Raw genomic sequence first — 14,497 nt, 5'->3', positions numbered from 1 at the left:
TATGCACAGCCTCTAGCATGTAAGCTGCTTAGACTGCTCAATCGACTGACACTAGCCAATATCTCCGGTCCCAGACACAACCCTAGGAACCTCCATCTTGCAGTGTCCAATTATGCTCACGGGACGCTGCAAGCTTATATGAGTTCATCAATTTAACAAAGAAATTGATATGTACCAGGCTTGTTATCCCAAAGGGGAGTCTTTGACATGCTTCAAACCAAACACGCTGCTTCAGGTAGAACAAACAAACAGATTTATTAATTCCAAAAGATAGATTTTAAGTGATTATAAGTCAAGGTACAACAAATCAGATTTGGTCAAATGAAATAAAAGCAAAACACATTCTAAGCGGATCTTAACAACAATGCTCTTACAAACTTAGATGCTTCTCACCACAGGCTGTCTGGTTGCCCTTCAGCCAGGCTCTCCCCTTTGATCAGCACTTCAGTTGCTTACTGGTGTTGTCTGTAGATGGAGGTGGAAGAGAGAGGAAGAGCATGGCAAACGTCTCTCCCTTTTATCATGTTCTTTCTTCCCTCTTGGCTTTGCCTCCCCCTCTTCCCCCCGCAGAGTCAGGTGAGCATTATCTCATCACAGTCCCAAACTGACCAAAGGAAGGAGGGTGACTCACTCGAGAGTCCAACAGATCCTTTGTTGTTGCCTAGGCCAGTGTCCTTTGTTCCTGTGAGGCTGGGCTGGGTTTGTCCCATATATGCTTTGATGAGGTGTGAACTGCCCCTCTGCTCTTGGAGAGTTTTTGCCTGGGCTTGTTTTAAGCCATGAGGACACATTTTCAGCCTCATAACTATATACATGAAATTACAACCTGTAACATTACTATGACCTTACTATAACAACAATTACTATAACATCCCTATAACAAGAATACTCAGTGCATCATGAGCCTTTCAAAGACACCGGACATGACAAACTTTGCATTGGATACCACACAATCATATTATAAGGGGGTGTAGGGTGTTCTCCTGAGGTACAGAGCATCACAGAGTGTGACACAGAGACTCTGTGTGTGTGTGTGTGACACAGAGACAGTGTGTGTGCTGGCTGCTTGGGAAAGCTGTGCACAGTCTTTTTAAGATACTCACTGAAAGCTCTCCTACTCTGTCCTGAGCCCTGTTGTCTCCCCTCCCCTGCTCTGTGGAGATGGGGTGCAGCGGGAGGGGGAGAGAAAGAGAGAGAGAGTGTGTATATGTGTGTGTGAGAGAGACAGAGACAGGGAGACAGAGACTGTGTGAGCTGGCTCCTGGGAAAGTCTCAGAAACAGTGCACTGTCTCTTTAAGAAAGGCACTCAGCCACTCACCATTCAGACCTCAGACCACAGCAGACCACAGCAGTCCTCCTGAGCCAGGCTGTCCCCTCAGCCCTGATCTGCAGAGATGAGGTACAGGGGTAGGGGAAGGGGGACATTCTGACATCAGTACTCTCCTCCCCCTGCCCTCTATGCCCCTGCTCTGCACAGCTAGCAGGAGGGTCTCAGGAGCACCTGCAGGACAGAGCAACATGGGGGGAGGTACACCTGAACACATGCTGCTGGCTGTGCTCACTCTCTAATCAGCTGGGTAATATTTGAATCTCTCCTGTGCTGCCGTCCAAGTGTGCAGCTTACAGGGAACATAGCTCCAGAGGCGGTCCTGGCTATTACTGGCCAGTAAGGCTAACTTCAGTACCAGGCAAATTGGTTGAAACTGTAGCAAAGAACATAATTATCAGATGACCATGATTTGTTGGGGAAGAGTCAATACAGCTTGTTTAAAGGGGAATCATGCTTCACCAATCTATTAGAATTCTTTGAGGGGGTCAATAAGCATGTGGATAAGGGTGATCCAGTGGATATACACCTCTATCCCGATATAACACAACCCGATATAACACAGGTTCACATACAACGTGGTAAAGCAGCGCTCTGGCAGATCAGTGCGTCAGCTCCCAGCCACGGCACTCTGCTTCCCACCACCGGTGAGTGAGGGGAGGTTGGGGAAAGGTCGCCCCCCATACTCACTTTTGGCAGGAAGCAGAGTGCCACGGCTGGGAGCTGGCGGAGTGGAGCGGGCTAGGGCCAGGCTGCTCCACTTCCTGCTGCTGCCGGCGAGTGCCTGTCAGGGGGCGGGGTGTGTGGACAGGGGTCGGGGCAGTCAGGGGACAGGGAGCAGGGGGCTTGGGTAGGGGGTGGGATCCTGGGGGTGATTAGGGATAGGGGTCTCCAGAGGGGGCGGTCAGGGGACAAGGAGCAGGGGGGCCAAAGCAAGTTTGATATAACACGGTCTCACCTATAGCGCAGTAAGATTTTTGGCTCCGGAGGACCGTGTTATATCGGGGTAGAGGTATAGTGTACTTGGAATTTCAGAAACCCTTTGACAAGGTCCCTCATCACAGGCTCTCAAGCAAGTTACATAGTCATGGGATAGCAGGGAAGGTCCTCTCATGGGCCAATAACTGGTTAAAAGACAGGAAACAAAGGGTAAGAATAAATGGTCAGTTTTCAGAATTGAGAGAGGTAGATAGTGGGGTCTCCCAGGGATCTGTATTGGGACCAGTGCTGATCAACATATTCATAAATAATCTGAAAAAAGGGGTAAACAGTGAGGTGGCAAAATTTGCAGATGATACAAAATTACTCAAGATAGTTATGTCCAAAGCAGACTGTGAGGGGATCTCACAAAGCTGGGAGATGGGCAACAAAATGGCAGCTGAAATTCAATGTTGATAAATGCAAAGTAAAGCACACTGGAAAACATAATCCCAAATATACATAGCTAATTTAGATCCCATCATTTTCTGTTACCATTCAAGAAAGAGATCTTGAATAGTCCTCTGAAAACATCTGCTTGATGTGCAGCAGCAGTCAATAAAGCTAACAGAATGTTAGGAATCGTTAAGAAAAATATAAATAATAAGACAGAAAAGATCATAACGCCGCTATATCAATCCATGATATGCCTACACCTTGAATACTGCATGCTGCTCTGGTCACCCCATCTCAAAAAAGATATATTAGAATTAGAAAAGATCCAGAGAAGGGCAATGAATATGATTAAGGATATGGAACAGCTTCTTTATGAGGAGAAATTAAAAACACTGGGACTTTTCAGCTTGTAAATGAGACGACTAAGAGGTGATATGATAGAGGGCTATAAAATCATAAATGGTGTGGAGAAAGTGAATAAGGAAGTGTTATTTACTTCTTCACATAACATCAGAGGCCACCTAAGGAAATTAATAGGCAGCAGGTTTAAAACAAACATAAGGAAGTACTTCTTCACACAACTCACAGTCAGCCTGTGGAACTCATTGTCAGTGGATATTGTGATGGCCAAAACTATAGCTGGGTTAAAAAAAACATAAGTTCCTGAAGATAGGTCTATCAATGGCTATTAGACAAGATGTTCAGAGATGCAATCCCATGCTCTGGGTGTTCCTAGCCCCTGATTGCCAGAAGCTGGGATTGGAAGACAGGGGATGGATCACTTGATGATTGTTGTGTTCCTTCCCTCCAAAGCACCTGGTATTGGCCACTGTCGGGAGACAGGATATTGGCCATTGGTCTGACCCTATATGGCCATTTTTATGCTCTTATGCTTGAGGCAGATTTACTGATCATCCACTACAAGATTCAAAATACTCTCAAATCCCATTGTGGCAGACAGTTTGTGCAATATGAGTGGTACAAATGGAACAGATTGTAACAAAGGAAACTGACATGTTGATGGAATCTTCAGCAGGGAACATGTGAGCAATTTCTGAGTCCCTAGAAGCAGTAGAACAGATCCATCACCTACCCCTCTCTTCTGATAATTTCTAATATAGGGGCCATAGCTATCTATGGTCTCCATTAGGACCATAGGCATCTAGTGCAAATTAGAGCAGTTACAGGCTGCTCTATCCTGCACAGAGTCAGAGAGTGGGGCCTAGTGTCAGGGATCTCTAACCAGCTTACTGACAACCTCTTTTTGTTTTACCCAGGCTGAAGCTGGAAAGATCAGAGAATCTGCTCCACTAATTCAAATTGGGGTTCAAATTTATTAGCACCTCCAAGGCTCAGACCTATATTTTCTTACCCTCTTTTTGTTTCAAATATGCAAATGAGAGAAAGAAAAACACATGCAGAACATTTTATTGTTCTCAGTAACATAATAACAATACTGCTACAATTAGCAGTGATAAAAAGTTATAGCCCTGGATAAGTCACCTGGTTTGTTACATTAACCAGTTTTCAAAGACACAGTATGCTGACTGGGGCATTCCAAGTTCTCCCCATGGATAGATTATAGCTTTTCTCAGTAAAGTTGAACAGACTTCATGTAGATAAGCTTATTAAACTGAGAAGGTTCACAGTCATTTCTTGCTAATTTATTTAGTAATTACAAAGGGTTTCCTGGGTTGCCTACATTCAGTGGAGTAAAATGTTTTGTCACAGGATTGTCTTTATATTAGCAAAGAAGAACAGTTACTTGTAATTTTGCCAAACTTTAACCATTTGGGCTGAATTTTTCTCTGTCATGTGTCTCCCTCATGATTATTATTTTTTGGGGGGTGGAGTTTCAGCAAAAATTGTTCAGTCTTTTTGAATAACTAGAATAGGGAAAATATGTTGATTTGCTCATGTTAAAAATATTTTTACAATGTTGCCTTTGAGGAGCTCTAGTGTCTCCATGCTTTGGAGCAAGGGCTTGAAATTTGGCAGGGGATAGCCTTTGTGTCAGGGATGCGCCTTTTCTGTCCCTGTGCTAAAACACCCAAATGATCACAATAAAATTAGGCACCCAAACTAGTAGACACTTGGGACCTTAATCTTTCTGTGTCTCGGTTCCTCATCTGTAAAACAGGACTAATAACCCCTCACCTCACAGGGTTTTTGTGAAAGTAAATTGATTAGTGCTTGTGAAGCCTTCAGATACTACAGTGATGAGTACTATAGAAAAGTCAGTGAGGAAATTAATAATTCTGTCTTCAGAGCAGAGTTTGAAATGTGTGAAGCAAATTAGGTCTGTGGCCACACATTCAACAATGAAAATAACACCAAGTATTGAATAGCTGATGATTTAGTGAGCACCATTCATCCTGTGCACTGAATGAGGCAAGAATCCTGTGGGGAAGGAGGAAAATATATGTAATCCTGTAGTTAAAGACTGCATTGCATTGCCTACATAGTTCTGTTAATGTAATTTTGTGTAATATATAGCCACTCATTAAGTGCTCCAATCTCTATACATCATCTCCACCCATTTCGGAACCATCTGTACCCACTTCATTCTTTTAATGTAAATTTTTAATGTAAAACATAAAACAATATGAAGTGTGAAACAAATGGGAGGAAAGCTATTGAATGTGCCATCACTACCCAATTAAAGTACTAGGATTTCTACAGATCTCAACATCTGTCATTCCTTGGTCATGTTTTCAATATGAACATTTTGCAGGTAAAGAGTTATTGCCCAGGTACCCATAATATTTTAACTTCACACTGAAATGTTCTGCTTCAAACACAGTAGTTGTCTATTTACCAATACATTCGTGCTGAAAGACCATGCTGTTACATGGGTGTAACTCATAAAGTCATGTGTGTGAAAAAGTAAAAAATGGCTGAGAACTTAAAAATCTGGATGGTAATAGACTACAAATCCCTGTTTGATTGATTGAACCTGTTGATTTTCTGAATAAAAACAGCTCTTAGCCACTCATCATTTCACACTGACTCAACAGACATTCTAGGCTTCAGAGGGATGTTTGGGATTCTTGTATATGTAAGCAGAGTCAGGATGAGCTCTACCCTGACATCTGGTGGTGAATTATGGCGAGTGNCCCCCCCCTTTTGAACTCTGGGGCTGCACTGATCAGGGACAGAGACTTTGGGGGGTTGTCGGACTTTTGGGACTTTGGTGATTCTTGGGTCGCTGGTTTCAAGAACCAACGGGAGAGGACACGGCCCAATTTGCTGGGGTGGGTCTTCGCTCATGGTTTGGTCTATGAACTCTAGTTGTGGTGTTTTTCCAATTTAATGCTGATGTCGTTTACCTCATGTTATTAAACATTTTCTGTTACACTCAGACTCTGTGCTTGCGAGAGGGGAAGTATTGCCTCTTAGAGGCGCCCAGGGGGTGGTATATAATTGTCCCAGGTCACTGGGTGGGGGCTCGAGCCAGTTTTGCACTGTGTTATTGAAACGGAACCCCTAGATACAGAACCCGGCCCTTGTTGCTGCCAACTTAGATGGGCAGAAGGGTTACATATATGTTGGCTGTGTTCTTGTGTGGGTGGTTGTGTTGATTTATGTGTGGGTTGTGTGGTGGTGGGAAAGTTGTGTGAATTTGTGTGGGTGGTGAATGAGGGATATGTCCTGCAATGAGTGATTATGTGTGTTTGGGATTGATATCTGTGCTGGCTGTGTTGTTGGGTGAGTGGTTTTGAAGAACTTCGGCAGTTGGGCCAAGTAATCCAGCATTTGTGCAGTCTCCCTCATACAACCAATGAAATTGTTGCATGCAAACTAACTGTATGGTGAGTGTGGTGGTTGATTGAGTTACCTCTGATATCACAATTATCTAGGATTCTTGGCATGGCAATATACATGTTTTGCTATCGCACGGTATAATTCTTAAAGTCAAAATGGCTGAGAATTTAAAAATTGGCTATAGGAGACTGTGAAAACCAGTGATGATTCATCCTGATGATATCCTGAACAAAAAGAGTCCTCAGCTGTGCTTGTAGCTGTTTTCATTGCTTCACACTGACACAACAAACATTCTAGGCTTCAGGGTGACAATCCTGGAATCTTATCAAATAGATGATATAAGAATCATTTATTTTAAAAGACTTAAGTAATAATATGGAATTTTATAGGATGCTAGACTGGCTACTGAGTAAACAAATGCAATGTTTTTGTATTTCTCTGTGAAAAAATACACACCCTGGAATCCTGCAGGTGAGGACATCTGGCCAGTTTTAGGCCTAACAACCTTACAAAGGTATCTATTTTATCTTACATATTTTAAGTTATCTTTTTGGTGTCTCAGACCAGTTTATAGAAGCATCCATATCACAAGTCACTGGAAGACTGAGCAGAGAAGCCAAGGATTAAGTTGGAATGGAGACTAAACTGTATGATCCAGTCCTGATATAACAGAGCTGATCCAGCATGAGTCAGCTTGCGCTGGTCCTGCCCTAGCATTACCTGTTCCATGAATAAAAGTGGATTTCAGTCTCCATGGCTGTAAATTTGGCATCTTTTATTACATTCTTCACAAGCCGTAAATTTAACAAGGGACAACTGTAACAAACCCTCATTTTGGTTATAGGGTAGTATGATGCTGAGGATATGAACGAAATTGTGGTTTGCTGGGGAAAGACACCTACAAAGTTGGATTATTCAGTGGCAAACTCCTGCTCCTTCTGAATATCTCTTAGACAGTCTTCAATCAGTAATTGAAATAAATGTAGTGCAAAAAAAAGATATATATGAAAAAAACTATGTACAGTACAGTTAAGACAAAATTACATAATTCATTCACCTACGGGCAATGTTTATAATCTGTGATATATCATTTCTAATCAGAGACAAAAAAATGACTAGCATTTATCTACCAGAAGGAATGATGTGCTGTTAAGTTTACATGATGTGCAATTACTGTTACTAAGGTTCACAACACCATTTTACACAACCTCCATTAAAAGATAACAAATAAGCCCCAAGTGGAAACAAACAAGTTTTATGAAGAAAAATGGTAAGAAATCTTGTGTAAGTTAATTCTATAAATTTACTAGACAACACTCCTGTACATGTTGCTCCTCCTTGAATAATGTAAGTGTTTTTTTTTATTTAATGAGAATGGAGGTTAATGAGGTATTAGTAAGATTTATTCATTATTTAAAATATGTAGTCAAAATAATTCCTTATCCATTATTTAAAATATTTAACCAAAAGTAATTCTTAAGACATATAAGGCTTTATCTGCTTTGGTGGAAATAAAGAAGATAAACAGTACAGAGAAATGTATAACACGATCCAGTGACTAGAAGTTGAAGCTAGATAAATTCAGACTGGAAATAAGATGTAAATTTTTAAAGGTGGGAGTAATTAACCCTTGGAACAATTTACTAAGGGTTGTGGTGGATTCTCCATCATTGACAATTTTTAAATCAAAATTGTTTTTTCTGAAAGCTGTGGTCTAGGAATTATTTTGAGGAAGTTTGGCGGCCTGTGCTCTAGAGGTGGCCAGGCTAGATGACCACTTAAGGCATTCCCTGGTTGTATAAATCATAATTACAACATCAGTGCAATAAAACCATTATCTCAGTAAAACTAATACATAAAGATGTTAGCCTACAAGGTATAAACAGCTATTCAAATGGTTACATCACTGCTTTGGAAACTCAGTTAATTGCTTTTTGAAATATAGCTTCTTGGTAGGAGGTTTTAATTGATTTTGCAAGCAGTTTCAATTAAAGCACCAGTGGAGAAAAAATGCCAGACTCCATTTCTTAAGTAAGCAAGCATCTTAAAGTTATTTATGCAGCTTGCTGCTGTTACATTCACTTAATCCACTTAATTCACTTAATAATTGATGGGCTATGATTACTGTATACCACAGAAGATGCTCAAATAGTGTAAACTGTCATAGCTTCAATGAAGACAATGGAGTTTTGACAATTTACAACAGCTGAGGCTGTGCCATACAATATATAACCTAAGAAACTGATATTAGAGGGGAGAGGGGGAAACCCTTTTTTTTCTAAGTATTAGCAAATCTGATATATTCCCAATTTCTCATTATCCTCCCCCTCCACCCACACACATACACAATGTACTAATTTTGGCAGTCTCTCCTCCCCATTAATTTTCATATTTTAACATTGTCAGTTCCTTCCCCCTGACTAACTGTTGTCTGACTCTACTCCCAGGAAATACCTTAGACTGAGTCATCCTACGGATGGTGAATTGGATGAGACATAAAATCCAGGAGGTAGGTAGATTAATAGAACTATCTCCATTTCCACCACCTCCAAATACTCTCCCCCTACATGAAGGTCTCCTCTTTGAAGGTCTGATTTATCCTTTCTAGGCTAAGAAGAGTCAAAGAGTGGTATGGGCCAATAATATTAGCCAAGAGGGGCCACCCTTTGAGGTTTCCCATGCATTGAGAGCGAAGGACATTTTATCCACTGAGCTCTCATCCTCTACTTCCAGCTCTTAAATCTTGAGAATATTCCATATTTTGAGGGGTTGTTGACCCAGGGTGCTGCATTCAGGGAAAATACAAATGGGTTGCCAATCCAATTAATAAACCTCACAAGATTAATACTGTTGTGTGTCACAAAATCTATGATGGATTTTTAAAAATCTTTCTTATGGCAAAAATTCTAAGTGGAAGTGAATGTGGTACATCACAAATCCAGTGACTGAAACAAGAATGTAGACTCTTAAAGATGAATTACATACTGACTGTGTAAATAAAATATGCAAAGCCCTCAGCTGGAATAGTCACTGGGATAGTCACTGTGTGGTTTCTGAGAAGCTTCAAACCTCATTTGTCCTCATAGGTTAATGAGTCAAGATGGTCAGGGATGCTCTTGGGTGTCCCTAAACCTCTAACTGCCAGAAGCTAGGACCGCATGACCGGGGATGGATCATGTGATAGTCGCCCTGTTTTGTTCATTCCATCTGAAGCATCTGGCAAGTGCTACTGTTGGAAGACAGGATACTAGGCTGGATGGAATATTAGTATGACCCAGTATGGCCATTCTTATTTTCTTACATAAGGAGAAAAGAACTGCTGAGTCATTGGTAGTTCCTTCCTCAACCTAGGATCAATGAGAATAAATGTGGCACGCTATCACTTGTCACTGGGTATTCCATTTATCTGTGTGTATGGCACACACATGGGCTAGCTGTAACATACCAATTTAGGACATGTCTACACAGGACACTCAGGAAAATGAAGCTGAATTGATGTAAGTAACCTTCAATTCAGCTTCAATTTCCTGAGAGTCCCTGTATACACATCTTTTATTCTCATTGAGCCTGGGTGAAGATTCCATGCCTCATTTTTAATCTGCTGCACTTGATTTCTTTCGCAGTTTACTAACACTTCCATTTAGGAAGCAGTTTGCACTAGACCTGCAAATACTCATTGTTCTTTGCAAAGCTATCAATAACACCAATTTTACCTGGTTACCAGATATAGCACAAATTATTTGTTCTCTAAGTAGTCCACCTATTAACTCTTTAAGTTCAAAATAATGCTGTTCATAGCTTTATTATGTAGCTCTGTAACACAATGTTCAATGGCCTAACCTGGCATCACATTTCTTGTAAAGAAAATATGCTTTTCATCTTGTATGCACCTAAGTATTCTTGAAATTTCTGAATGACTTCATCTAACATTATGCAATGCCCCTTATGCTCCTAGTGGAATGGACTATAGCTCTCCAGTGCCTCTGGATCTTCCCCAGGATCAGTTTGGAGGATTTTTCTGCAATAGCCGTGGCTTTCAGAGAAATTTGAAAGCACTGCAACCACCTCCTCCTGTTTGCTACCAGGTTCCATCCAAACTCAAGGATCCATTTGCTTCATGTTTGTGAAAAGTTCAGTTTTACTTTTGATACCATATAGTAAATCAAAATCTGGCCTAGAGGCTCCAACAGCTCCAGAACACAGGAACTGGACTTTATTTCCTCACCACAGTTACATTGTTTGGGTCAGCATGGGAACTGTAAATTCCCCTTCACATAGTAGAGACCAATATTCATGGACTCCAGTGGCTACTATTTCAGAGAGAAAAATTGCAGAATGCTATTTAGTTAGTGTTATTGACATCAACTTTTATTTGCTTTCCTTTTAATATGTTACTGAGATCTGGTAACTAGAGCAGTAAACTACCAATTATCACTGATGTCAGCATTGGTCTCATAATAATTATTAATACTTTGCAATTACTGTATATGGTGATTTTAATCAAGATAGCAAAGTGATATTCTTGATCCAGCAGGGCCAATCCAAGTATACTTGGAGTCCTCTTTGAACAATGAGACAACAGCCTTTCAACACACACTACTGTGAAAACTACATTATACGCAAAACTTATTAAAGGACCTCAGGAAATTAACTAGTGGATTCTGGTGGTTTCAAGGTCCCTAGATGTCTTGGGTTGACCCAGGGCAAGATTTCAATGTTCCTGCAAGTGAGTGCAAGTGTATGCGACCAGAGTACTAGACATTAGTACTAGACTAGTATAATCCATGTACTAGCAATGCAGATACAGATGAGCAACCATTTTCATGTTCTCTCCACAGGTACTAATGCGGGGAGTGGACTAGATGATACATCTGAGGGAAGGGAGCAGAAGGGGACTCCATCGATTGGAAGGCATGAGATGCACTGTCCTAGGGATGGGAGTTCCATGACCACCACTCCCAAGAGAAGGAGGCAGGTGGTGGTGGTTGGGGATTCCCTCCTTAGAGGGACTGAGTCATCTATCTGCCGTCTTGACCGGAAAAACTGAGAAGTCTGCTGCTTGCCAGGAGTTAGGATTCACAATGTGAGGGGGACACTGCTGAGACTCATCAAGCTCCCCTTCCTGCTTCTCCACGTGGGCACCAATGATACTGCCAAGAATGATCTTGAGCAGATCACTGCAGACTATGTGGCTCTGGGAAGAAGGATAAAGGAGTTTGAGGCGCAAGTGGTGTTCCCGTCCATCCTCCCTGTGGAAGGAAAAGGCCCAGGTAGAGACCGTCGAATTGTGGAAGTCAATGAATGGCTACGCAGGTGGTGTTGGAGAGAAGGCTTTGGATTCTTTGACCATGGGATGGTTTTCCAAGAAGGAGGAGTGCTAGGCAGAGATGGGCTGCACCTAATGAAGAGAGGAAAGAGCATGTTTGCAAGCAGGCTGGCTAACCTAGTGAGGAGGGCTTTAAACTAGGTTCACTGGGGAAGGAGACCCTGAGGTAAGTGGGGAATTGGAATACCGGGAGGAAGCATGAGCAGGAGAGCACAAGAGGGGAGGACTCCTGCCACATACTGAGAAAGCAGGACCATCAGTGAGTTACCTTAAATGCCTATACACAAATGCAAGAAGCCTGGGAAACAAGCAGGGAGAACTGGAAGTCCTGGCACAGTCAGGGAACTATGATGTGATTGGAATAACAGAGACTTGGTGGGATAACTCACATGACTGGAGTACTGTCATGCATGGATATAAACTGTTCAGGAAGGACAGGCGGGGCAGAAAAAGTTGGGGGAGATGCATTGTATGTAAGAGAGCAGTATGACTGCTCAGAAGTCCAGTATGAAACTGTAGAAAAGCCTGAGAGTCTCTGGATTAAGTTTAGAAGTGTGAGCAAAAAGGGTGATGTCATGGTGGGCGTCTGCTATAGACCACCAGACCAGGCGGATGAGGTGGATGAGGTTTTCTTCCAGCAACTAACAGAAGTTACTAGATCACAGGCCCTGGTTCTCATGGGAGACTTCAATCACCCTGATATCTCCTGGGAGAACAATAAAGCGGTGCACAGACAATCAAGGAAGTTTTTGGAAAGTGTAGGGGATAATTTCGTGGTGCAAGTTGTAGAGGAACCAACTTGGGGCAGAGCTCTTCTTGACCTGCTGCTCACAAACAGGGAAGAATTAATAGGGGAAGCAAAAGTGGATGGGAACCTGGGAGGCAGTGACCATGAGATGGTCAAGTTCAGGATCCTGACACAAGGAAGAAAGGAGAGCAGCAGAATACGGACCCTGGACTTCAGAAAAGCAGACTTTGACTCCCTCAGGGAACTGATGGGCAGGATCCCCTGGGAGAATAACATGAAGGGGAAAGGAGTCCAGGAGAGCTGGGTGTATTTTAAAGAATCCTTATTGAGGTTGCAGGAACAAACCATCCTGATGTGTAGAAAGAATAGTAAATATGGCAGGCAACCAGCTTGGCTTAACAGTGAAATCCTTGCTGATCTTAAACACAAGAAGCTTAAAAGAAGTGGAAGATTGGACAAATGACCAGGGAGGACTATAAAAATATTGCTCAGGCATGCAGGAGTGAAATCAGAAAGGCCAAATCACACTTGGAGTTGCAGCTAGCAAGAGATGTTAAGAGTAACAAGAAGGGTTTTTTCAGATATGTTAGCAACAAGAAGAAAGTCAAGGAAAGTGTGGGCTCCTTACTGAATGAGGGAGGCAACCTAGTGACAGATGATGTGGAAAAAGCTGAAATACTCAATGCTTTTTTCACCTCTGTCTTCACGAATGAGGTCAGCTCCCAGACTACTGCACTGGGCAGCACTGTATGGGAAGGAGGTGACCAGCCCTCTGTGGAGAAAGAAGTGGTTCAGGACTATTTAGACAAGCTGGACGAGCACAAGTCCATGGGGCCAGATGAGCTGCATCCGAGGGTGCTAAAGAAGTTGGCGGATGTGATTGCAGAGCCATTGGCCATTATCTTTGAAAAGTCCTGGCAATCTGGGGAGGTCCCGGATGGCTGGAAAAAGTCTAATGTAGTGCCCATCTTTAAAAAAGGGAAGAAGGAGGATCTGGGGAACTACAGGCCAGTCAGCCTCACCTCAGTCCCTAGAAAAATCATGGAGCAGGTCCTCAAGGAATCAATTCTGAAGCACTTAGAGGAGAGGAAAGTGATCAGGAACAGCCAGCATGGATTCACCAGGGGCAAGTCATTCCTGACTAACCTAATTGCCTTCTATGAGGAGATAATGGGTCTGTGGATGAGGGGAAAGCAGTGGATGTATTATTCCTTGACTTTAGCAAAGCTTTTGATATGGTCTCCCACAGTATTCTTGCCAGCAAGTTAAAGAAGTATGGGCTGGATGAATGGACTATAAGGTGGATAGAAAGCTGGCTAGATCGTCGGGCTCAATGGGTAGTGATCAACGGCTCGATGTCTAGTCAGCAACCGGTATCAAGCGGAGTGCCCCAAGGGTCGGTCCTGGGGCTGGTTTTGTTCAAAATCTTAATTAATGATCTGCAGGACGGCGTGGATTGCACCCTCAGCAAGTTTGCAGATGACACTAAACTGGGAGGAGTGGTAGATACACTGGACGGTAGGGGTAGGATACAGAGGGATCTAGACAAATTAGAGGATTGGGCCAAAAGAAATCTGATGAGGTTCAACAAGGACAAGTGCAGAGTCCTGCACTTAGGACGGAAGAATCCCATGCACTGCTACAGACTAGGGACCGAGTGGCTAGGAAGCAGTTCTGCAGAAAAAGACCTAGTGGTTATGGTGGACAAGAAGCTGGATATGAGTGAACAGTGTGCCCTTGTTGCCAAGAAGGCTATCGGCATTTTGGGCTGTATAAGTAGGGGCTATGCCAGCAGATTGCGGGACTGATCATTCCCCTCCATTTGACATTAGTATGGCCTCATCTGGAGTACTGTGTCCAGTTTTGGGCCCCACACTACAAGAAGGATGTTGAAAAATTGGAAAGAGTCCAGCGGAGGGCAACAAAAATGATTAGGTGGCTGGAGCACATGACTTC

The sequence above is a fragment of the Trachemys scripta genome, chromosome 2 (genome assembly GCF_013100865.1).
Source record: "Trachemys scripta elegans isolate TJP31775 chromosome 2, CAS_Tse_1.0, whole genome shotgun sequence".
NCBI classification, from domain to species: domain Eukaryota; kingdom Metazoa; phylum Chordata; order Testudines; family Emydidae; genus Trachemys; species Trachemys scripta.
Note: the sequence above shows the minus strand (reverse complement) of the source record.